Here is a 27383-nt window from a genome sequence, read left to right on the forward strand (position 1 = left end):
AATCAAAACATAATGGCAGACTAAAAATGAACAAAGACAAATACTAACACACCAAGAAAAGAAGAAATGAGACAAAAGAATAAATTTTAAAAATAAGGGAAAGAAAAGAAAACCAGTAAGAAAAAAAGGAAAAGGAAAGAAAAATGAGAAAAAGAAAAATGAGAAAAAAGAAAGAAAATGGAAAAATGAGAAAAAGGAAGAAAAAGTGTAAACAAAATATACAAAAAGCCCACAATGCAAAGGAGAAAACAAGCTAACTTTAGTCAAATGACCTTTAGGTCACTGAAAACCAGCTTCCTGAGCTGGAAGGATGGCAAACCTAGGCATGACCAGGGGCTTTTATAGGTATGTGGAATTCCATAATAATGGCTCCTTATGAGGTCATAGCAAGAAAGGGACCTTTCATGGCTGGTGATCATCCACAGTGTTTTCCTCATTTTTTGCAGTCTCAAGAATCTGTTTTTCTTAAAAAAAATTATTGAGAACCTCAAGTAGATTTTTGTTTATGTAGGTTATAGTTATGGGTATTTACTTTATTAGGATTGAAAGCCTGTATGATGCTTCAGTGGCTTTTTCATTTCTAGTTTGAAAAGCTGTAATAATTTTTTTTTGTCTTAGAGTATTTTTTAAATGTTGGAATAGGTGGGAATTTTTAATTAATCGTATTAACTTTTTTCATTCTATTCACATTTCAGTTTGTGTCTGTAAAATAAAATGACTCCATATAGTAAAATATAATTAAAATACCATTCCAAAAACAATGATTCATCTATTCAGGGCCAAACTTTTTAATTCTCATATATTTTGAAATCTTTTGTTTCTCAGGTTGTATGCTTGAATGAGGATCCAAAAAAGGTCCATGTATTGTGATTGGTTGATACGTTTCTTAAGCCTCTTTTAATCAGTTTTTGCTCCATCTCCTTTTTTCTCTCATTATTTATTTTGGAGGAATTCAGTTTTCTGGTGTCCTTCTGTTTGGATTTGCTGATTGTATTCCTGCGGTATAAATTAACAAGTTCTGTATTTCCCGCAAATTGATAGTTCAGTCTTGAAGTTTAATCGGATTGTATATGATCTTTTTGGTGAGATGACTTCATGGGCTCTGTGTTCTTTTATCAGGAGGTACATGATATCTGATGGTCTGTCAGGTTAGCTGGCTTCCATTCTCATTGCCTAGATCCATTAAATCATGACAAGTAGCAAAATACCTTATCCTTTCAATTATTAGTGGAGGACCTCTATAAAGAGAACTGGCTCCTCATCTATTTTTATAAATTTCTAACCCAATTACCTTGTGGTCAGAGATGGTGGTCTTTGATCCCTATTCTTGAAATTTGTTGGCGGTTTTTTTAATGGTCTAATACACATAATTTTTTTTCCATTTGTTTTTCATATAGGGCTTCTAGGTGAAACTTCACTTCAACAAATGTTTCTGTGACAGAAATGTATCTTGAAAGGTTCTGAGCTAAGCTAAAGGAATAAATGGCTAAGTGAGGAATTTGGGCATCTGAAACATCTTGGATATTTGAGGTCCTGAGAATATTTGAGATCTTGTTAGGGGTGAAGAGATATAAAGGCAGCCACCTACAGTGCTACCCATAGTCCTTCGCACTGTGGGCAACATGCAATGCGTGTTCAATGTATTTTACCATTATTATTATTATATAATCTCACCATCTCAATTTGTGTGTGGGAAACGGACTCATTCATTTGTTTTTCATTCATTAAATGCTTCCTGTGCCCCTGTGGTCTGAGGAGGCACTATTCTAGGTGCTGAGTAAACTGCAGAATAAAGTCCCTGAGTTTTGTTGTTTTGTTGTGGGATGGGGGAAACCAGAAAAATTACGGGCAAGTTGAGAGGGTGATAAATGACATGAAGGGAATAAACAGGGTGATATGCTGGTGCTACTGGGTGGGGCACTACTTTAGATGGGGTGCTAACATTTCCTGAGAGACTCCTGGACAGGAAGGAGCTCAGTAAGGGAAGGTCTAGGAAAGGGTCTCTCCAAGCAGAGGGTTCCACACGTTCAAAGGCTTTTCAGTGGGAACCGGCGTGGTGTGATCAAGTTGCGGAAAGGCCATCGGTGTGGCGACCAGGTGGAAGGGTGGTGGAAGGTGAGAGGCGGGTGGGGGCAGAGAAGAGAATCCAGCCTCTCTGGGCGATCCAACATTGGTAATTTTGTATCTCACTTTGCGTCCTTCTGAGCCCTGGTATCTGTGTTTCTTCAGCAGAACATGTGAGGTTGCAAAATATGGTGTTTTAAAAAATCACTTCCCTAACCCTGTGTGCCCCTGCTTCGAAGTCTAAACCTGTACCTTAGGAGGGCAGTTCGGAAGGAAACATGGTTGCTTTGCCACAGTCTGGGTTTTCTTTTTGGCTGCTGCAGCCTGTGTGTGCCCACGGACCTCCAGCGTGAGTTGCTGATTTCAGCAGGGTTGAAGAATCAGCCCCAGGACGATTCCTGCTTTGCGCTCTGCCCCGACCTCTGGTGGACTCGGCTTGTTAAGACATAGATCAGGCTAGAAACGGGAAGCCTTTGCCTCGTATCCCCACCTGCCGGTATTTGGCTTGGAGTGTGCACTGCGTTGTATTATGAAGGCCTCCAGGACCTGCGGAGAGGCACAATTTCAGACACTGCCATGGGTGGCCGGATGGCTTTTGAGCATCCAGCACGTCTTACTTTGGTACAAGAACCCTTCTTTAGAGTTTGGATGGCATCAATCCTGCCTGTACCCGGAGCACAATGGGTGGGTGTAGGATCCAGCCTGACCAATGGGAGCACGCCATTCTTTTGGCCTCAGGGATTGGTTTAGAAAGAGCACATGACCCAAACTGGGCAAATCAAGTCTTCTCCAGGAGCTGGTGCAGGAACCTTGGGAGAGAGGGCTCCTTCTGGATCTAGAATTTTATAGGTCCTGTATAACGGGATTGCCAGTAGCCGTGCCATTGGCCACAATGGAGAGAAGCTGCCTGAGAATTAAATCAACGTTGAGGAGGAAGGCGGGGTCTGGAAATTCAAAGGGAGTTATCATTTCAGCTCCTGCTTCTTGTGCCTAGAGTGAGCCAATAAATACCTTTTTATTCTTAAGTTAGTTTCAGTTGGGTTTCTGTCACTTGCAACTGGAAATCTCCTAATTAATAAACCAGTACTAGCCATTGTTATAATCAAAATAGTAGTAAATAATCAAAGGTAAGTTTGAAGTAAGTACGATGTGGCACTTCATGACTCTTGCCACATTTGTAATTATATACTGTATAGTCATCGTTATGACTATTATAAAATGTTGGTCTCTCACTCTGTGAGCAGGATCATGTTTATTTTGCTTATCACTCTAGCTCACTAGTTGATAGTAAGCTCCCAATAAATATTTGTGGAATGAATAAATAGTTACATGGCAATCTTTACTGGTGTGACAATCTAATTGCTGTTATCGAATACTGTTGTGGTTATCTAGGGGAATGCCCTATTCTTCAGCAAGTTATGCTGAAGTGAAGTGTTTAGGAGCAAAGTGAGATGATACCTGCAACTTAATTGGCTCAGCAAAAAATAAGTACATGAGTAAATAAGTAAATACATTTTTAAAAAAGGTATATCTGCGTTAGAGAAAGCAAACATGGCGAAGTGCTAATCATTACTGAAATTAAGTGGTGTCTACAGAGGTGTTCATATTATTCTTTCAACTTTTGTAGGCTTAAAAATGATCAAAATTTAAGTTTGGAAAAGAAAAAAAGATTACCGTTATTTGAACAGGCACTCACGTTTGCCCTGCCTTTACGAAACTTATGATCTCACAAATGGAGTGATCCGAAGGGGCACCTGCACCCCAATATTTATAACAGCAATGTCCACAATAGCCAAACTATGAAAAGTGCCCAGATGTCCATTAACAGATGAATGCATAAAGAAGATGTGGTATATATATACTATGGAATATTACTTAGCCATCAAAAAATTAAAATCTTGCCATTTGCAAAGACATGGATAGAACTAGAGGGTATTATGCTAAGTGAAATAAGTCAATTAGAGAAAGACAATTATATGACTTTACCCCAATGTGGAATTTAAGAAACCAAACAGAGGAGCATAGGGGAAAAAGGGAAAAATAAAACAAGATGAAATCATAGAGGGAGACAAACCGTAAGAGACTCTTAATCATAGGAGAAGAATTGAGGGTAGCTGGAGGGTAACTGGGTGATGGACATTAAGAAGGGCTCGTGATGTAATGAGCACTGGGTGTTATATGCAACTGATGAATCACCTCTGAAACTAATAAGACACTATATGTTAATTAATTGAATTTAAATAAACAGAATTAAAAAAAAGATTCTTGGGGCGCCTGGGTGGCTCAGTCATTAAGTGTCTGCCTTCGGCTCAGGGCATGATCCCAGGGTCCTGGAATCGAGCCCCACATTCGGCTCCCTGCTCCGCTGGGAGCCTGCCTCTTCCTCTCCCATTCCCCCTGCTTGTGTTCCCTCTCTTGCTGGCTGTGTCTCTCTCTGTCAAATAAATAAATAAATCTTAAAAAAAAAAAAAAGGGAATCTTCCAATCTCCCAATTCTAAGACAAATACACCAGAGAAAAGCCATTTGCATTACAAAAGAATTTTTCATTTTCCAGGGGAAAAAAAACCACAACAACCCTCGAGTCTTCAAATAATAGTAATTAAAATGGTCCAATGAAGGCACAGAGTTCAGTTGTAGGGGGAACTGGGATTAGCCCTGTAGAGCAAATCTTCTTCTCTTCCTTCCTCCTGCCCTCCCCAACCTTGTCTTTTCTCTTTTCTTCTTCTTCTTGTTTTTTTTTTTTTTTTGCTAAAATAGAAAAGATTTTTTTCTTTAGATTCTAAAGTCACTGTAAATGAAATGTTCAGACACTAAAGAAAGGTATAAAAGAGATAGTAACCCATCACAGGATTAAGGTATTGTGATTCCTCTATTGCATGACCTAGTATTTAGCCACATATATTAATTTTATTTATGAAGCAGGAAAAGATAGACCTCCAGCATTATTTTTAATGGTGGTGGCATCATTATACCATCATCACCATCATTATCATCATCGCCATCATTAGAGGCTTGCTATGTCAGGCACTGTGCTAAGTGCTTTGTCTGCTGTAATTCTTTCAATGGCTCCATGAATAAGAAGAAAGCATGGCTGTGTGAGGTTAACTTGCCAAAGGCTGAGTGGAGCTTGAAACATGGCTGGCTGACTCCAGAGCCTGTACGCTTAATCATGTACCATTATTTTTATGCAGTTCTCTAACTTTGTGTGTTTTAGCTATTACTCAGTCTTAACATTTATAAACAATGCTGCCAGGAATATCTCAGATAAACATTTTTTGAGTCCTCAAAAATCTTAGCCCTTATAACTCCTGGGCTGTATTTCTTCTTGAAATATTAACGAGGCAGATATTCTTACTAAGTAAATGGGAAAATACACTCAGCAGTGAGTCTTCCTATAAAGTTATGTTGCCAAGAGTTGGAAGGGAGTCTTTTGATTGATCTCTTCTGGGCAAGAATCTTCTCTAATCATGACAGTACCAGAAGTGATTACAAGAGTAATAAAACCCCCAAACACCCCGATATATGTCACACACTGGGCCATGCCTTTTTCCTTTGTGATTTTTCTTAATCTTTAAAATAACCCTGTGAGGTAGAGGGGTTACCCCACTGTGTCCAGAGGAGAGTAAACATCCTGTGGCATCCGTGACGTATGGTCACAGCTTTTGCTTAACACCTGTTCATGAATGGGGAACTCTGTTTTGCAAAGCAGACCAGACCACTCGTGGATTGCCCTAATTGCTTACTTACTATTTTCAGTGAGAATTCACCTAAAGTCACCGCAGAATTCACCATAGAATTCACTAAATCTCTTTTCACACAATAGAGCTTGCACTTTAAAACAAACAAACAAACAAACAGCGAGCACAGCTGTCATTGTTGAGCACTTGCAAGGGACCAGCATTTGTTCTCAGTGCAATTCTCACAAGTATTACCTAATTTATGCACCACGACCTTGTGTGTGTGTGTGGGGGGGTGTATTATTTTCTCCATTTTATATATGAGGTGGTTGAGCGCTGTAGCTATTGAGCACCAAGGCCGAGATAGTCCCCTCTCACCTGCATGTATTTATCTGTGGCTTTAGAACCTGACCTCCCTAGAATGTGCCCGAGGGCAGAAGTGTGAAGCTCCTCAGTGGGGTCACCATTGAAAATGTCAATTTAGAAAGACAGAAAGCAGCTGACCAAGCTCCTTTCCAAAATTTTGCCGGTTTCAAAATTTCATACAGTATGTATGTGGGTTGGAACAAGGAAAATTTAGATGAAAGTCTAGCAAACATTAATTACTCTATCAACAAACGTATCTAGTCACATCCATTAATGTATAGGGGTTTCTATTAAAGCCTAATGGTAGACACTTTGCCGTGAGCGAATTTACTTTAGAATCTATTCTACATACTCTTCTGTTGAGGGTTGAATTCTGACCCTCAAAGAGGTTGAAGTCCTAAGTCCCAGTACTTACGAGTGTGACCTTGCTTGGAAATAGGATCTTATTAAATGTCATCAAGTTAAAATGAAGTATTAGGGTGGGCCCTAATCCAGTGTGACTGGGCTTCTTATAAGAAAAGGAAAGTGCCGTGTGAAGACCCAGACACACAGGGAAAGTACCATATGGCAACAGAGGCAGGGATTTGAGTGGAGCAGCTGCAGGACAAGGGACACCAAGGATTGAAGCCACTACCAGAAGCTAGGAAGACAGGCAAGGATTTTATCCAGAGCCTCAGAGAGCACGGTCCTGCTGACACTTTGATTTCAGATATTTAGCATTCAGAACTGTGGATAAATAAATTTCTTTTGTTTTAAGCCCTCTAGTTTGTCGTACTTTGTTATGGAAGTCCTAAGAATCTAATACAAGCTCCCATTCATGGATAGGGGTTGATAAATTATGTCAAAGATTGGAAGCCCAGTTGCGTAGAAGATTTCCTTTTTTGTTCATTCCCTCTGAGGTTTTCAGACATCAGCGTTTATAAAGAAAAATACATAAATGTATTCTATAGGTGGTTTAGAGTACTTTTGTGGACAATTTTGTCTGTCTGAAATTTTCTTATTTGATTATTTAGAGTGTAACCCCTAAGCTTCTTTGTACTGTGTTTCTCTTTGCTTTCTCTCCCCTGGACAAAATTTTTCCCATTTTTCTTGGAATATTTTCCTAGACCCCTCACCAATCTAATGTGTTCTTTGAATATATTGCAGTGGTACTCAGTGTAGGGATTACAGTGACACTGTTACCATCCTTTCCTTGAACATGGGCACTGTACTTCAACCAATGAAATCTAACTTAGATTTTTTTTTAAGCAGCCACACATCAGTTATTTAATTGAAGCCCTATGCCTTTAAAATATATATATATATATATGTATATATATACATATATATATATCTTAAACCAGATTTACCAGATAACCATTCTACACCTTTTTAAAAACAAGAAAATACAGGTGTTTTAAGACACTTAGATACACAGCGTCACATTGCTCCCATTAAATTTTATTTTGTGCAAATAATAGATAAATAAGTCCTGGAGACCTAATACACAGAACAGTGATTTTAGACAACAAAGCTTTGTTATAAAATTAAACTTGCTAGGAGAGCAGATCTTTATTTTTCTCAACACTAGAAGAAATGGAAATCACGTGATGAGATAGAAGTGTTAGCTAATGTTAGAGTGACAAAGCAAAATAAATGTATCAAATCAATATGTTGAACACTTTAAGCTAATAAAATGTTGTATGTAAAATATATCTCAATACAGAAAGTCTATAACATTTTTTCAGTTTTGTTTTCTCTCAATCTCTTTTTCTCTTCTAGCTTGTTGAAATAGTCTTGGGCTGTGAGAGCAACCTCCCTATTTTGGGTGTCATCTCCAGACTTAATAAATAAATTTGCCTTTTAAAAATATTAACTTTTCTTGACTTTCTTCCTGTAGGTTAGTGCCATGTTTTGGCATTTAGATTTGGCTGGGTCTCCCTCTTCTATTTGCGTGGCTCTTGTGGGAGTTTTGTGTGTAGTTAAATACATTGCTTTCTTTAGATGCTGGCTTCTCTTCCTATCTCTTGAGGAGAATGTGATTTTTTTTTTAGTCAGAATGTTATAAGACAGAATTAATGCCTTTAGATTGTAACAATCTTTTAAGAATAACAATGTGATAATAATACTGTATTTTGTTGAGAGGGTGAAAATAACTTATTAGTAAGATAATAATGACCAATAATGACTGGACTTCTTTTTATGTACTATGCATGCTCACTAAAGAAACATATTTTACTGAGGTGAAAGTCATATATCATAAAATTAACCATTTTAAAATGAACAGTTCAGTGGTTTTAAGTATATTCATAATGTTGTACAACCACTACCCTGTTTCCAAAACGTTTTCATCACCCAAAAGTATATTCCATTAACCATCCTTCCATACTCCCCTCCACTCCCCTCAGCTCCTGGCAACCACCATTCTGCAGTCTGTGTTTCTATGGTTTTATTTATTTTGGATATTCATATAAATGAAATCTATAGGTCACTTTTTTTTAAAAAATATTTTATTTATTTATTTGGCAGAGATAGAGACAGCCAGCGAGAGAGGGAACACAAGCAGGGGGAGTGGGAGAGGAAGAAGCAGGCTCATAGCGGAGGAGCCTGATGTGGGGCTCGATCCCGTAACGCCGGGATCACGCCCTGAGCCGAAGGCAGACGCTTAACCGCTGTGCCACCCAGGCGCCCCTATAGGTCACTTTTTGTGTCTGGCTTTTTTTGGTTATGATGGTTTGTTGCAGCATGTATCAGTACTTTATTCCTTTTTATGGTTGAATAATATTCTATTGTGTTTGTCCATTCATCTGTTGATGATGATTTGTGATGTTTTCGTCTTTGGGCTATTGTGAATAGTGCAGCAATGGACATGCATGTATATGTACTTGTTTTAGCAATATCTTATAAACTGTGCCTTTTAAGAATTTGAAAAAATTTGACCACTATTTTTTTAGGAAACCTTTATTTGGGTGACTGTAGCTCGTAAATGGAATGGTCTTTACACAAAAGTTTCTTGCATTTTGTAGGGCTTGTCCTCCCCTGGATTATGTTCCCATTTCTGGGACATTTTTCAGGATGAGTGAGTAAATAACCATCGTCATCATCCTCCTGATATTGGAGATAGTAGTTATCATTTGAGAGTACATTATATGATTAATACTGTTATTATCCCCACTTTACAGATGGCGAGACTGAAGTTTATGAAATTTAAGCACTTTTTCCAAGTGCAGGGACTAAAACCCAGATCTTTATGATTCTAAAACTGTAGGTATGTGATGATTATGTGCCCGAGTTTCCTATCTTTCATGAAGATGACTTAAAAAAAATTACAGTGGATACCTGCTGACCATCACTGATGATAAACCATTCATCAGTGAGTCCTGAAATCAATTTAGTGGGGCACAGACCTCATTAAATACTGAAATGAAATGGAGTAGGATGGAAAGTATCATGTAGTAAGGGTATTACTCTATGAAACTTTCATTTCAGTTACATGTGTGTAGCACGTCTGCACTGGGTCATGATGTAAAATGTATTTCTTATGGTGGGCTGCAGTCAAAAATGTTTGAAAAATGCTGCACTAAGCTACACATACATTCATTCATTCATTTCCCCAACCCCTTATGTTTGAACTTTTATGTGCCTAAATGGTTCTTGTTAGTTTCTGCATACTTAAATATGGAGAAGTTCCTCTCATCCTTCAAGTTCGCAAATCACAAATTCCCCGAAGTACAGCATTTTTTGCTCCCTCACAGCCATCCCTGACTTACCCGACATGGCTTTTATAAGATTTGGTTGGTGAGTGCCGAGTTCGGTGCTGCATGCCTTTGAAGTTCTGTTCACAAGCCCGCAAATACAGAGTTCCCTTTGGTTATTAAATGACAAAAAAAATGTGCACATTCAATAAGCACTTTATTAGGTGATAGCCCACATTGATCCCATTCAACACAAATAACAATTGTGCTCATTTGTCACTTATTGGCAGCCACATCAGATGGGCGAGATACAGAAGAGGACATCTTCCCTGCTGTTTGTCACACAGTGCGAGGGCCATGTGGAGCACTGGTCCCCAGACAGCCTCTGGGAAGGGACCCTGTGGATATGCAGATGATAATTTCACGTGGTAAATGTTGGGTTTTCTTCACGTCAGTAGCTATCCACAGCAGTTCTCTGGGGACCCTTTCAAAAGCCAGTTCGCAAACGTGTTCCTTAAAACACAGATTTTTATTACTAATGAAAACATATTAAAAATGCTCAGTTGTTGGTGGGAAAATCCAAAAGAATTCTTTTAAGAAGCTGAAGTGAATTATAACTTAAATCTACAAAATAGAATTAGGGTTTACATTTTTTATTTATGTATTCTAAATGTAAGAATTTAGTTTCTTATTGAAATGATAAAAAAAAAAAGTCATGTTGAAAGTTCAAGGGGTTCTTGATTGGGTAGGGATGGTGGAGACTGAACATTCAGTAAATGGTGAAACACCCACTGTGTGTAAAATACTGTGCCTCGTGTTGAGGAGACAAAGGGAAAAAGTATGTTAGCAAGCTACTTCAGGAAGCTATCCAACAGAAGAACCCCTGTATGTGTTCATAGAATATATTTTAAGAAAGTTCATCAAGATCTTGTATGCCATCAATGGTAGGAAATTAGAACACTACTGTCTGTTAAAAAGGGACTAGTTAAATATATTTTGGTAGAAGCATAGAATGTGATACAGAAGACCATTACAAAGAAACAGTTAGGCCTTCAAGATGACCATGAGAAAAAGGCAGATTTTGGGGAGCCTGGGTGGCTCAGTCATTAAGTGTCTGCCTTCTGCTCAGGGCGTGATCCCAGAGTCCTGGGATTGAGCTCTGCATCAGGCTCCTCCACTGGGAGCCTGCTTCTTCCTCTCCCACTCCCCCTGCTTGTGTTCCCTCTCTCGCTGGCTGTCTCTGTCTCTGTCAAATAAATAAATAAAATGTTTTTTTTTTTAAAAGAAAAAAGCAGATTTTAATGTGAACAAAGCATGCTTCTGAAGCATCTGTCTCATTCACTGTTTTATTTCAAGCATCTAGAATAGTCCTTGGCATATAGTAAGTGTTTGGTAAGACTATGATAACATTTTACTAAAAATAAATGTGGGGGTATCCACATACACAGATGTACGTCAAACTGTGAAGAGTGGTTAGCTCCAAGGAGTGTGCTTAGGGATGAGGGAAATGGGGCCTTAGGAGGGCAGAGATCATATCGTGCATGGATCCCAGTGCCTGCTAAGTGCACTCAGTGTCTATGAAGTGCGAACAAGCAATGTTGTGAGTTAGGCCTGCAGTTGCCTAATTCATTTTTGTATTTTAAGCAGTGACTAGAAGGATGCCTTGAGCGTCGTAGTTGCATCACACACTGTTGGCTGCGTACGCAGCAGCTGTTCCTCATTTCTTCCTGTTTAGAGACCCCCACTTTTGTTCAGCCTACAATATTATCTGGGAATATGGACTACTTCCCTGAGTCCAGGGTTTGAACCTAGTTTGGTAATCCCATTCCCGATTTGCTCCAGATATTTAGGCGTGGCCATGTGATCAATTTGTGGCCAATGATATGTAAAAGGAAGTCATCTGGGAGGGATTTTGCTTCTGAGTAAAATGAGATGGGTGAGGAGATTAGCTCCTCTCTAGTCTTAAATGTGGTGGTGCGAAGATGCGATGTTTGGACTTGAGTCAACCATATTGCTGAACCAAGAAGCCCAAATATAAAAAGATAATATGGTAAAGACTGACGAGAAGAAAGATAGAGTCTGAGTGCGGGGTGACATTGTTAAACCTCTGCATCAGTCCCAAAACTGCCAGAAAGAGAATTGAATTCTGAAAATTTGCAAGCAACTGTAAGATATGCACTGGGCTGAAAGCAATTCCAACCTATATAGATGCTCTAAAAAAAAAAAAAAAGGCTTGCATTAATGAATTCAAGTATTAATAAATTCAAAGAGGTAACAATCTAGTGGGGACATGAGCTATATAAATAAAATAAATAAATAAATAAATAAATAAATAAATACCCTAACAAAGCAAGACGATGTGTACTGAGTATTGAGTGAATAACAGAGCCTGGTGGGCCTATCAGGAAGCTCTTCATGGATGATAGAAAAATGTGAACTGTCTTACAAAGAACCTAATTAAATAACTGACCCATTAAAAAACATGTGAACTGATGCTTGAAGGCTGATAATAGTAAAGGTGTAGATTTAACAATTAGCTGTGCAAAAAAGGTCACTAGTCTTTGATAGGTTAACTTCATCTCATTTTGAGACTTCATTCTGCTTGATGCCAGGAAATATAACACTAGTTTATTCTAGCTATAGTCAGTCAAGTCAGTATAGTCTGCCTTCCTTCTTATCTCTAGATAACATCTGAGTACTGATGGGCACATGTGGTGTCATGGAATGGAGTGGGGGCATTTGATCCTATGTTCGTGACTGTTGACAACAGCAGTAATTCTCAAGTTTGATGTGCAGACATATCATATCACCTGCATGTTTATTAAAATGCAGAACCTGATTCGTAGGTCTAAGTAAGGCCTGAGATTCTGCATTTCTATCAAGCTCTCAGGCAATGCCATTGTTACTACCATGTGGACCACACTTTGAGTAGTAAGGAGAGGACTTTGCTTAAAATCACTGCTTTGGAGCTTTTTCTTCTTAGTTTTCTAGGAACCAGGCTTGAATAGGGAGGGTTCCCACCACCAGTCATGGTCATTGCATCAAACTTGGGTATAATTCTCTATTGTCTTTTTCCTCTTGTTGTATATATGACTTATGTTTTTGGTTTTTCCTTTTCCCCTGTTGCTCCTCTGGCTGTCATGAGCTGGGACTGTGCCCCCGAAAAAAGTTGGCACATGTAATTCATTGTGATAATGGAATCTTTATTGTAATGCAATTAGCAGTGGACATGTCTGGTTTTACTCTGGGAAAGCAGCATGGAAGGAGCTATTTAAATTAGTGAAAAAGTATTAACAGTGAAACATATAATTAATACAGGATTGCTCTGTTGAATAAAATCCCGTTGTGTGTGGGACATGTGTGCCTGTTGTGTTATGGCAGACAATGACAACTATAACAGTTGTTTTCAGTGTTGATTTCCTGGCTTCACCCATGCTGATTTCTATCTGCTAGTGAGGTGTGTGTGAGAGGAGGAGTAATCAGAATCATTACACTCCTCAAAGATCCATTTTTCTATAATTCGGAGGAAGGTCTTGGAAGTCCAAGCGGGAATAGTAGCTAAACATAGTAGCTGGGGACCTTGAGTTGATCGTCAAAGCTCCCATTAGTGCAAGAGGTGGAACTTTTCTTAATAGAAATTACTGTAAATGGATATAGGAGTCATGGGGGTAATCGACTAACCAAGGCTTAAGCATGTTTGCGGAAAGCAAAAGCCACAAAACAGTATGCCTTCGCCCATTAGCCCCTAAACAGAAGTGAGTGGCAATTGCTGGCAATCCATCTTGAACCAAGAGTAGAGCTCTTTAGGATGTCAAATTGCATGGAAATTGTAATGAGGTTGCTAATGCTCATTGAATCTGTAGATCGTGTCTTTTATATGAGTTGGGTTATTTTCTAAGACATTGTATTTTACTTACCTTGAACCTTCTGTGGTTGTACTGTCTTGATGATATACTTTGGTAGAATGCCGACTTCTAGGCTCCTTGGAGAATGCTCTGCTATTCTTTCTGCTGCTGGATTTGAAACGTGACTTACTTTGACTGTCTGGAATTTCAAAATGTAAGCAATAGTGCCACCCAATGGTGTCTCAGTAGCCTTCGGATGGAGAGGAAAATGGATTTTATTTTTAGATCAGCTTCACGAAGCTCTATGCTCAAATGTGGCTCCCAGGCCCCATGGATTGTGCCTGTCTCTCAGTGGAGACCCAGGTTCTTTGATTCTTGTCATCATTGGGAAAAGTGACCTTGGTGGAATTCTCTAGTCTTGCCCAGTGAAAGTCACATCTCTCCTGAAAATGGGGAAATTATTCCTACTATGTTCCCCTGGCTTTGAGAATTAGGCACCTTCAGTTTTAAAAAGTAGGCAACTGGTTTTGAAAATGAAGCAATGATTGATGTTGTCCTATTCAAAACACTGTATTTTGAATACCCAGACCTTTTTACTACCGTTAAAAAAAAATCCCATCTCCACATCTATAACCCTGTATTAAACAGAAGACTCTATGCATTGGGTCTGGTACAACTAGAGGTGTTTGAATAATTATAATTGGAATCCAGGTGTGGCAGACCTCCTGAGCAAAGCTGGTGCTCCTGCTATTCACTAGGGTCTTTGGTGAACCCTCAGTTTTAGGGCACATAAACAAAAATGCATTTTTTGATTTCATGAAGATTTCATGAAGAAGCAAGGAAGATGATTTCTACCATAGGCCATGTTATAGAGAGCTAATAAAGGTGTCATCCCTGTTCTGTCTTCTGCCAGCAAACTGGTCATCCCCTGTCTCTTACTCCAAATAGCCTTTGAAAACTCCTTTATTTTCCAAGCTATTCACCTTATGTCCCCAAACCCTGAAATTAGCTCCAGAGTGGTCATCTGGTGCCTCTTGGAGCCTTTCTCCCTCCTCAAAGCTTCTGATTTAGTTATTTGTCCAACTAAAATTATTTGGGTAGGTGGGTTCTGCTGAGTAAAGATTTTTCTCATTTTGTTATTAAGGTATATCCTCCCTACTTCCAAAAATGACTGTGAACCATTAAGAGGTTCAGATATATGTAAAAATATACAGGAGTAGTTAATTACATAATACCAGACATCATTCACTTTGTTACGGTTTATCCTGTTGCCCCTGGTCTCTCCTTCAAAAGAGTCCTTCAGCCACTCCAAGTAGAATTTTTGTGCTCACTTCACTTTTATCTAATCTCTTGGTAAACCCCTTCCAATCCCCCTGCTGAGGCTGGCCAGCTAGCCTTATTCTTCCTGGAAGCACTCTCTCAGATTCTCTCCCTCTCCAGGATTTCTTAGACCTCCTGGTTGCTGTTACACTTGAAAGGTGTTAATGAATGACAATGATGTAATGTGTCATGGCTGCAGGACTATTTGCATTTAAATGGCGACTTTTGCATTTGCACAGTCTGAACCCAGAGAAATGACTCCTTGAGGAGAATTACAGTCTTGGGGGCCGGCCAATGAAGCAAGCATTTGGCTGTATATAACCATCATTATACATGGATGCCCCTACCCCTGGGTGAGGGTAGATACTCTGGGGGAGGTGGGTGGGGTGACGTGCAAGTGTCAGCTAAAAAAATACACAATTGACATTACAAGACAATCCCATGTTTGACGGTTTATATGAACTGCCCCACAACCACAGGGTACAAACGTAATCACATCTCTTTGACTATCTCTTTGAATATCTTGTTATATTGCTAGTGTTTTTTTTTTCAACCTCTTTATTGAGGTATCATCAACGTACAAAAAGCTGCACATATTTAATGTATACGACCTGATGAGTTTGAACATGAATTTATACCCATGAAACTATCACCACAATCAATGCCATAAATGTATCCATCACCTTTAAGAATTTCTTCCCATCCTACTTATTTAGTGATAAGAACACTCAACTTCAGATCTACCGTTTTTGCAAATTTTTAAGTATATAGTATTGTTAACTATGGGCACCATGCTGTACAGTAGATCTCTAGGTCTTACTAATCTTGCATAACTGAAACTTAGTACTCTTGACTAGCACCTCCCTGTTTAACACTTTCTCTCACCCCTGCCCAGTGTTCTGCTCATTCCAGCACACAGTATGTGCTCAATAATTATTTGTGTAGTGAAGGGATGGATACATAGATGGTTGATTTTCCAATAGATTGCTTAAACTTTTCCTTATATGCAAGAACTCCAAATATCTCTCCTGAGACTTACATGACCTGAACATTTCTATGAATTTTAGGATTTTTTTCTTAGTCTGAAATGATGGGTGGGCATCCAGTCCTCTGTTTCTTTCTTCCTGCCAGACTCTGTTGCTGGTGAAGCTGAATTCTTCCCAGCCCCAAGAGGCTGGTTCACTGAAAGAACCAAAGAGGCTCTCCTAGAAAAACCTTCCATTCCTTCAGGGCCACGGTGAGCGGGTGCACAGAGCTCTGGCTCCCAAGACTGCAAACCTGAGCTCTTCCCTGTTTCAAGGGCACAGCCGCATATCAGGGCACAGTCAAGAGGACATGCGATCCCCGCTGCGTATCTATACTATGGGGAAGAAATTGCATTTGGTGACATATAATGCATGTCAATTGCTTAGTATAATCTCTGGCATATAGTAAGTATTTAGTAAATTACACTAATTTATAAAGAGTGAATGTATTAAGGTAGATTAGGTGGCTGCAATAGAGACAAAATTTAATGGCTCAAAGAAAAAAAGACTTCTCAATCTTGTTTCAGTATCAGGTGGGTGTTCCAAGTGTTAAAGAAAACTTTTTAGACAATTTAGCTGTAAGCATGTATCAGAGTCTTATGATCATGCACATGAGGGAAATGGACCCTAGAAGGCCACTTCCCAAATTCACTTTTGTCAGGGAATCTTGATAGGAAAACGGTTTAGTTAGATAATCACTGTTAGAGTAGACACAGAAAGAAAAGAAAGTCTGGTTGAAGGTCACTAGACCTTTGACTGACAGTTGGCAACTGAGCGTATGGGTAATTGGGCATGTGGGTAATTGGTTTCCCAGAGCAAACCTTAATCCCATTCAAGTTCACAGGAAATTGCTTAAGCATTTTATCAGGAATGCTAACTTCTCAGAAAGAGATTGTGAAGCAAAAAGGTTCTGTCCTCAGACCATGTTTGGAACAATTTCTCTTATGTGCAGGACTGTGGCTACTCTGTCCCATCCAGTCATTCAGGCACCCTGAATGATGGCAGCTCTGCCATTTTCAGTATATGGCTTTAATGTCATTTTGGTCACTGTCAAAATAGAGATTTAGGCTCAAGCAAATGAACCAGAGGTTGGAAATAGAACTTCTGCTTACACGTCACTGAGAGCTTAGTTATATAATCACCAATCTGCAAAGAGGTCTGAGAAATGCAGTCTCTGACCATCCAGGTCCTGGCTGCAGATCTTTTACTATGGGGAAGAAATGGAGTTTGGGGACAGCAATGGTCTGTGCCACAGTGGAGGTGTGCCTAGCCTTTCTGATTCTACTGTGTTCTGGAGCAACAGTTGGCAGTCTATGGCCCACAGGCCAAATCCCACCCACACCTTTGTGTAAATAAAGCTTTATTGGAACACAACCATGCTCATTTATTCAATTATGGTCTAGGACAGATTTCACACTCAACAACAAAGTTGAATAGTTGAGACAGGGACAACATGGCCCAAAGCCTAACATATTTACTCTTTGGCCCATTACAGAAAAAGTTTACTGACTCTGTGTGGGGTGACCCAGTTGTGTGGGGGCTGGTGGCATGGGGGTGAAAGAACTCACCCAAGGCAGAACAAATGAGATAAAAGTTTATTGAATACACTGCAAGGAATCAGCAGGCAGAGCAGCAAAGGAGAAATTGTCTACCATGAGGTGGTGGTGAGCGACCACAGTTATAGGGTGGAGCGAGGAGGAATATGCAGACATATGGAATTTTCTCTTTTTTGGTAAACTTAGAACTGTGCCTGGTTGTATTGGTGGTTAGGGCTTATGGCTATTTTAAGGTGGGTCACTTAATGAGCCTGTTTGTGTCAGCTTAGTAGTCACCCTGGGCCCTTTTGTCTTGCCCAAGTTTCCATTGCTCAAGCCCATTGCCTAAAAGCATCCTGAACACTGTTTTAGAGAGGATTCTGAATTGCCCACAGAAATAGAACTGCTGAATCAAAGGATATGTGCATTTAAATTTTGGTAGATTTTGCTCTTTTTACTTGCACTAACAATGTGTGAGATTGCCTGTTCCCCAGTATCCTCACCAACACTGAGTGACATTAAACTTCTATGTGTCCAATTTGATATGTGAAAAATGGTATTTCAACTATGATTTTAATTGCACTTATCTTATTAGTACTAAGATTTAGTATTAGGTATTAGTTATAATAAGAAATATATTTGTTTTTTGGCCCTGATTCCTGGTACAAATCTCCTAAGACCTGTGGGATTTTCTGAAAGATAGGAGCATTTTTTGATATTAATAACAAACCCCTTTCAACCACACCTGAGTTTATGTTAATGAGGTGACTTTTGGAAAGCCCCTGTGGGTGGGCCTGGTTGCTAGGGGAACCAACCAGGATTGGAATTTACAGTACCCCTCCCTCCTACCTTGGAGGGGAGAGGAGGTGGAGGTTGAATCAAACAATCATTGTACATAAGTAATGAAGCTTCGATAAAACCCCAAAAGAATGGGGTTTGGAGAGCTTCTGAGTGGGTGAACATGTTGAGGTGCTGGGAGAGTGCCACACTCAGAGAGAGCATGGAAGCTTCGTGCCCCTTTCCCCATACCTTGCCCTGTGCATCTCTTCTATCAGTCTGCTCTTGAGCTATATCCTTTTATAACAAACTGATTATCTAGCAAGTAAACTGCTTTTCTGAGTTCTGTAATCTGCTCTAGCAGATTTAATGATCTGAAGGAGGGGAACTTGGGAACCTCCCCATTTATAGCCAATGAATCAGAAGCACAGATAACAATCTGGGTTTGTGATTCACCTCTGAAGTGGGGGCAGTCTTGTAGGACTGAGCCCTTCACCTGTGGGATCTGATGCTGTCTTCACGTAGGTAGTGTCAGAATTGAGTTAAATCATGGGACACCCAGCTGGAGTTGCAGAATTGCCTCATGTGTGGAAGACCCACACCTCAGGTTTTAGAAGTGAAGTAGTGTGAGAGTAAAGGAGAGACAGAAGAGTGTATTTTTCTTTTAGACTTATTGCAACTGAAACTAATCATGTTTTCGGAGTATTTGTACTTTCTTTTCTATGAACTGTCTGCTTGCAACCTTGGCACATCATTTGGCAAATATTGAGTTGTTGATTTTGTATAATAATTTTTAGGAGCTTTTTATGTGCTAGGGAACTGAGCTCTTTATGATATGAATTGCACAAATCTATCCCATTTTTAAAAGGCATTCTTTTGACTTTAGGTATGGAGGTTTTTCTGTACAAATTTTTAAAATTTTTATGTAGCCAAATTTGTCGGTCTTCTCTTCCACGACTTCTGATTTACATGTCATGCTTAGAAAGCCTACCCTACTCTGAGATTGCACAATAATTTCTGCCTTTTTTTCTAATAATTTTGTGGTTTTCAGTTTTTACATTTAAATGTTTGCTCCATCTGTAATTTATTTTGTTTTGAGGTTAGGGGAGTGGATTCAATTTTTTGTTTTCTAAATGGCTACCCATTGTGTGAGTACCGTTTCTTTAATAATACATCTTTATCATATATTAATTTCCTGTATGTTTTTAGGTCTATTACTGGAATATTCCACTGATATGTCTATTTATGGACCACTATTATGTTGCTTTAATTAATGTAGCTTTATATCATATTTTAATATCTGGCAGGGCTAGTTTGACCTCATTACTTTTTTTAATAGGATTTTTCTGGCTAGTTTTACTTGTTTATTTTTCCATATGAAAATAGTTCAAAAATACTCCTGATAATCTTTATTTGCATTGCATTAAATTTATGTATTAACTTGGCAGGATTGACATCTTTATGAAGTTGATGTTGAGTTCTTAAGCATGGACGTAGTATACCTTTGCATTTGAAGAACTTGTGTTGTTTTTAAATTACCTTTTTGGTTGTTGACTGAATTCTTCTGACTATGAAAATCTTTCTGAGGCTGGGCCACTGGGTTCATTTGGTAAGCTGGTGTAAATTCTTGTTTTTATTGCTGAGACACAACCTGTTCCACAAGTTGAGAAGATCTGTGTTTATAATGAACAAACACACAGGGCAAACACACCTTATTGTAGGAAATGATATGTTTGTGAATTTTGTCATTGCTGTCCCTAAATGTTTTTTGGTGATTGCTTCATAGGATAGGAGCAAGGAGACCATGACACAGAGGAAGGAGAACAAGATCTGGAGGACAGTCCTTGACAAAGTGTTGATTCAAACTCTTCATCTGGAAAATTCTGTGCTGTTGAGCAGCTTGTCTTTGTGGGCTCAGTTATAGTCTGGACCCCTGGGAGAAAAGTGTAGAACATGCCTCAGAGTTGTCCCACCTAAGGGTCAGGGTGTCTGGGATATTTATCAACTCCCATTTGTCACTGAGTAGATGCTGCCTCTGGTGCCCTCAACTCAGACACCTCTAGCTTGGTCTGAGTGTGCACCTATGACTAAGAAAAGCCCCAGGCAGTCATAGATGCTTGTAGTTGGAAGTGGTCAGCCTGCCGAAGAACAGTGGAAAGAGGCTCTGATACAATAGTCTTAATTTACATTTTTGCATCCTGAGCCACCAGATACCCACCCATGTTGGGGGAGGATTAGGGTAGTTAATATTTTGGGTTGTTGGTACCATCTACACTCCTTTTTTAGGAAATTCTGCCTTCACTCTCACTTGAGTGGGCATGTCTGCATTCTTTGCCTTGGAACTGTTTCTTCCTACTTTCCTTCCTACCATACTGATGGAACCAGGGTGCAAACTTATCTTAAAGTTAGCAGTGCTATGGGCTTGTCAATAACCCATGACTTGTTATTACAGTTCGTTCCAACTCAAACCAGCAGGGCAGATCACATTCCTCTTTTGGGGATATGGAACTGAGAAACAAAGAGCTAGTTGCCAGTTAGTGGTAGGAGGTAGAATTAAAATATTAATGTAGGAAGAGAGGAACATAATAGCTACGTTCAAGTGAAATCCTGAACCAGGTGGTTGTTAGAGGAATGTGGAGAATGAAAGCAGGAGGGGAAGAGAGAGAGAGAGAGAGTGTTAGAGACCAAACCCCAAATATGCCTTGTTTCTTGTCTTTCCTGAGTCTTACAATAACTACCTCCACCCTTTACATGAGTTAGTATGAGTGGGTTACGGTTATTTGTCTTGACCAAAAACACATTGGTAGAAAATCGAAGGATGGTCCCCTAAGAATGACTCATGCATTTCTCCCTCCGCTCTCTGGGGGCAGCTCTTCTGCCAGTTCACCATTGTCTACTGCTGTGAAAGTCTCCAAGAATATAAAATACAGAGAAAATGCTAGTCATTAAGTGGAGTAGGCTTGTCCTTCCCAAAACAGGCAGTGATAACATCATACAACTTACACTCTATGAGGAAGCTAAATTTTCATCCTCTCAAGAAAAGAGGAAACCTGATTAAATTCTTTATAGTTGTAGCCCTGTGCTTTATAAATGGGTCCTGACAGTAAAGAGGTTAGAGGGAGGAAGTTTTAGCAAATTTCATTTAATGAAACTTGATGAGATCCTCTCACCTAAGTTTTTACCGATCCAAGCTTCTTTGAGAAGTAGCCTCGCTTACTATCCACAGAAGAAACTCAGTTGACCAAGTATAAAGAGGCAAAAACAAGCCAGGAGGTCTAATTCAATCCACCCATGCTAAGCAAATACGACCCACAATGAAGCTATATTAAATAGAAGGAGCAATTGACATACATTACGTATTTATTCAAACACCTTGTGTGTTCAGGCTTTGTGTTAGGTTCTGGCAGCATAGAAGTGAGATAGAAAGACATGTTCCTGCACTCAGAGCGTAGAATCTGTGGGGGAAGATGGACACTGAATACACATTTATAAGCAAGAGTATTACCAAAGGGAAGGGCATGAGAGCAAGGAAGGGAAAGCCTCCCCAGGACACTTTACTTATTTATTTTGAAGCTGAAACCTGAAGAATGAGCAGGAGGAAGAGCTTTCTAGGAATAAGGATATTATTTGCAGAAGAGGTCAGGCTCCCACCAGGTTTCATGTAATTTCTTTGTGCTGCTAAAACTCTACCTCCAATCTTACACAGGGCTTTCTCAAGAGTAGGTCCCCCCCCCTTTTTTTTTTAGGAATAGTGGTAGTTTTTGATCACCTGTTTGTTCTCTGCAGCAGATACAGGGCACATCTGCAGACACCTGCCTTACAGGCTGAGTCTCCTGCCCCTGCATGCGTGGGCTGTCTGGCTGCTGAGACTCGGGGGGTCTTGTGGGGAAGGCCAGGAGCCCTAGAGAGTTAATACTTATTACTGGTTTTCTATTGATATGGGACAGGAGTTAGAGGATAAATACCCTAGCTTCCTCACCCTTCAGGGGACCATTCTGAGGTGTGTTTACACAGCCTCTGAGAGGATTCCAGATGGGATGGATGGCACAGAGGCTCTAATACCCTTTAGTAACGGTGTGACTGGTGCCTCAAAACATCCTTGATGGGCTTGCCTCCCTTCTCTGCCTACTTCCTCCCTCATTTCCTCACAGTGCTTCCTAGGATTTCTGTCTTGGGGTCTGCTTTTCAAGGGAAGCCACACTAAGATGATCTCCAAGCTCTTCATGTTTGCTTTCAAGCTGATTGTCATGATTGTGTCTCTGGTTTGTGGAGATTCCTGGGGGTGGAAAAGGATGGGGGGACATTCAGGACCAGAAGCTTCTGCTCCTTCCATAATCAGAAGGCTTGTTATGTGTGTGTATGTGATTAAAAGTAAATCCTCATTAGGAAACTCTTGAGAACACCTGTCTCAAGTTCTTCTCCAGAAGGCTTATGTTAAAAAGTAAAGAACATGGAAGCAAACCATGTGGGGGATGAGCCCTGACCTGGGAGTCAAGGGACTTGAAACAGATTCTGTTCCAGTCACTCACTGTGTGACCTTGGGAAGGAAACTTCCCCTCTCTGGGCCTCAGTTTCTTCATCTATGAAGTGGCAAGGTAGGACTTAGTTGTCTTCAGGGCCAACTAGGGTGCTTTTTGAATATATTTCCTTAACTCCGTGGTGTGCAAGCTGTGCTCCAAGCCCATCTCACCTCCAGGGTCTGCCAAGGGTGCAGGAAGGAAGGAAAAGTTGGATGGGCCCTCATTCATTCATCAAATAGTTCTTGAAGTCTACTGGGTGCCAGATACTGTACCAGGTTTTGGGGGTGACCAAGAGCGTGTCAGCTGCCCACTCTGATTCAACCAAAGAAAGCCTTGAATGAAGAGAGAGTTCAGAGATTTAAAAAAAAAAAAAGTAGAAAACAAGTCTTCTCTCTTCATTATCTGTTTGGCACCTACTGATACATGAATGCAGACTTTTTTAAAAATTAGATTACTCATTTACTATCTAGCAGGAAACAAAGCCCTATGGGAAAATGACATTTGGGACAGGGATATTTTAATGGGAAAAACTTGGGACTCTGTCTGCTATCCTGGAGAGTGAGATGAGGTGGGTAATTATAGGGGGTCTGGGGCAGCCTAGTGATGTGGGTTCCTGACTTTGGGCAGGAAGAGCGGTCAGTTCAGAGGTGGACGAGGGCCGCCTATCTTGAGTTTTGTTATCTCAGGGCCTCCCAGTTTTGCCAGTGGCTTGAACTAAAGTTACTGGTCAGGTCACATGGTGTTTTCTATAAATGGGGGACTGAAGTGGGGAGTGGGTGAAAATAGAATGATTTATCATTCTAAAGCAACAGATTTGGGTGTAGGCCCAGTGCTACTGAAAGGGTCCTTTTTATGATGCGTGGGCAACTCTTTCTGCTTCTAAGTCATCAGCAAGGCAATCGGAATGGCTTTTAAACATGGACCCTGTCAAATGATGCAAAAATCCCATGATTTACAACCCAAAAAAGTTTATCTTGCTCTGGGAAAAAAGACGACCTTGGAACCAAAGCTTCACATTTAGAAGCCAATAAAAACATCTTAAAATAACGCCCCCTCCTCCTTCCTTCTCTATAATGAGAAATGGAGGATTTAGCAAGAGGTGGGGGACTGTGGGCAGGACTATCGCAATCACCAGTGATTGAGCTTCAAGGTCCAAGGACTTTGTTGTGGGCACTGGAACCCTAATGATTTATAATTAACTCCAACAAGAAAAACCAAATGCCATGCACTTTCCTGACAGAGCTACAAAAATAACCACATTCATAGTGTTTGCAAAATTGGAAACAAATGTCCCAAGGAACATAAGAGCTCCATGCTGTCCTACCCAAGCTTTGGAGGAAGAAAAATACTGGCACTCAGTCACGACCACAAATGATGAGCCAATATCGTTTGTCATGGGAAATTCATCTGGGCAAAATCGGATTGCACCATTAGCCCTCAATGACTCTGAGAAATAACCATACTGAAATGCCTCAAATTAAATTCAGCCAAGGGCTGGGTCTAACATCCTCTTTCCTACTAGTTGCTGAGTTTTGTTTCTTTATCCCCTCTTTTTAACATGGAAGAACCGAAAGGGGGAAAACAATTAATGCCTAATTGTACCCTCATTTCTTTTTTTTTTTTTTTAAAGATTTTATTTATTTATTTGACAGAGGGACAGCCAGTGAGAGAGGGAACACAGCAGGGGAATGGGAGAGGAAGAAGCAGGCTCCCAGTCGAGGAGCCTGATGTGGGACTCGATCCCGGAATGCCGGGATCACGCCCTGAGCCGAAGGCAGACGCTTAACGACTGTGCCACCCAGGCGCCCCTGTACCCTCATTTCTTAAATGGTTCAGACAGGCTCTTTTTAAAAAGTGGATACAAACAAGGGTAATGACCATGAGAAGTATTGGGGGGCTCTAAGGTGGTACAGAAGGGCACGGTGACCTTAGCTCATTGTTGAAACATGACCAGGTGTGGGACTGGTGATGTGGCAACTGGATTAATGACCTATAACCTTAGTTTGCCAAAGCATTTTTTTTTTTGGATATATGAATTCTATTCCATGAATAATCTTAGTTCTTGTGCTAATGTGGAATATGAAAGGTCTGGTTATAGAAATTTACTCAGGAGAAATTCTCTCTTTTGATGCTATTAAACATCAAAGTCATGCAGCAAAGGATAGAGTTAATGGTTCTAAAAATAATGAACAAGGTCTAGTTCATTCTACTAGACACTTAACAGGCATCTTTTTAAATTTGCACAACTCTATGAAACAGTCTTTAATATCATCCCCGTTTTACAGATGAGAAAATAAAGACTCTGAAAGCTTCAGTGACTTGCCAAATTTTAGCTAGGGAAAAGCAGAGCAGGGACAAGGACCCATTATTATTTGACTCCAAAGTCTATACTCCAAACTCAGGGGGATTTCTATGCATTTTCCCCCATTTGCTCAATGCTTTCCAAACTGTGGTTCATCAACTTTGAGGGACCACAGGAAAATTTCAGATAACCTTGCCTTATTTCCCTAATTCTGTATGTCAGAGAGGTGGAGAACAAAACCCTTTCAATGCTCACATCTCATAATCCTACCTCCAATTTTATGGATTAAGTAATGTACTTCTCCTTGCAGGACCCAGGACAGTATTATTAGCCGAGTGAGAAGGAATATAGATCAGTAAATTTTCCAACTGCCTAACTTAGAGGTAGCAGCAATAAAATGTGAACTTGAAAAATGCTTGAGAATCAACTGTTCGAACTTTGTCAGTTTATGTAAACTTTGTGCAATGAATATGCAAATCTCTTCCATATATTCATGCTTTTACACTTCTAACACACCTGGATAGGATCTCTTGGGAAAATGCTAGTTTAAACCTTTCTGCAAAAGTCACCTATGAGGCTGAGAATTTCCACTGGCTCTGTCTGATACATGGGATTAATTGAACACATTCTCACTTCTTGTCTTTTGCTTGAGAGAAATTAATTCTTTGTATGGGAAGGTTTTTATTTTTTTTTTAATGTCTTAACTTCAGGAACTTGAACCTTACATTGTTGCTGCCTTCTTCCCTTAAGGAATATAATCTATCCAAGCTGTTAAAGTGTTGTGAACACCAATAATGGGACATTTTTATAGTGTTCAGGATATGAAGCTAAAGCATATTAGACTGCTGTGTGTATGTGTATTTGCTCACATTTAAAAACCAGTTAAACATTTCAGACCTCTTTAGAATTATACAGGGTTATTTATTACAAGGCTCTTGAACTTCTAGAGGCAGCAATCTTCCGGTGATCTTTATCAAGCTGTTCTCTTCTAGCCTCCTACATGCTGCTTGTTTGGTTCTTTCTTTTTTCTTTCTCTCCACCTCCTCCTCCTTTTCTTTTCTTCTCTTTTCTTTTCTTTTCTTTTCTTTTCTTTTCTTTTCTTTTTTTCTTGAGTTTTGCCTTAACAGGGAAATAAAATGTCAAATACATGTGAAAAAAATCCAGTGGTAACATTTGCAAATGAGAATATAATTTGAAGGCAATGCCAAAGTTAAGCAGCCAGGTTTTTAACTTTTTTTCTTTCTTTGCTAATTAGGCTGCACATTTTTAATCTTAAACATGTGCAGAATTGTGAGTGATCTTGCATGTTGAGAGAAGCTTAATTCCAGCAGCTCTTGATAGTTGAGTGTTCAGTTTTGCAATACTCACAACAGACACCATCAGCAACTTATATTTGTTTGAGTGCCTTCTGCACAAATGGCAGTATGGAAAGAAGAATCAGAGAAAGTTAGAGCTGGCCTGAACTCTGATGTCATCTACCCCAGTGGTTTCCAATTTGTTTTTTTTTTTTTTGGCCAGAAAACTAATAAGATCTTCCCCAGATGTCTGATGTGTAAAGCAGATAGCTTTGAGTCACTATTTTATGGAGGGTATGCTCATGTGGGTACAGCTATGAAAGAGTGTGTGTGAATGTGGGTGCATGTGTGTCTCACTTTCCTCTGCTAGGACAGAGCATCTATCAGCCTGGGAGTGGGTACACAGAACTCAGGATTATAGTTTGAAAATTTTGGATCGTGGACCACCCTCTCATTTTATTGAGGAAGAACCCAGGTTCCAGAAAGCTGCAGTGAGTTGTTCAAGGTCACACTGCTAGAAAGAGGTGTAACAGGCACTTGAACCAGGTCTTATGTTTCTGAGCACTCTGTTTTGTTGTTCTACTTGCTAAATTTATTACACATTCTTTTACTTCACACTCTCATATATATTTTAACAAAAATGTCTATACTTGTTTTCCTGTTAGTTTCTTTGGAAACCACACATATCAGTTTAATTATAGTTCCTTCCCATTCTAAGGAAGGGCTACAAAGTTACTGTTTTTATGCTTGTCTGTTTGTCTATTTGTCTTTTTCGTTTTTATTGAGATATAATTGACATGTAAGTGTCCTTTCTTTTCCTATTATAATGCACTGTTTCTCCGTAGAGAAATTATCCATGTTTCCTAGTGAGAAAACCAATAAGATATGTGTATAAAAATAAAGTTAGTATATATGTAAGGATAAGGTTGGATACTTTCTAAAGGCTCATTAATTTGATCATTAAAAAATGTATATAGCTGTG

Source organism: Ursus arctos, unplaced genomic scaffold, assembly GCF_023065955.2.
Source record: "Ursus arctos isolate Adak ecotype North America unplaced genomic scaffold, UrsArc2.0 scaffold_15, whole genome shotgun sequence".
Lineage (NCBI taxonomy): Eukaryota > Metazoa > Chordata > Mammalia > Carnivora > Ursidae > Ursus > Ursus arctos.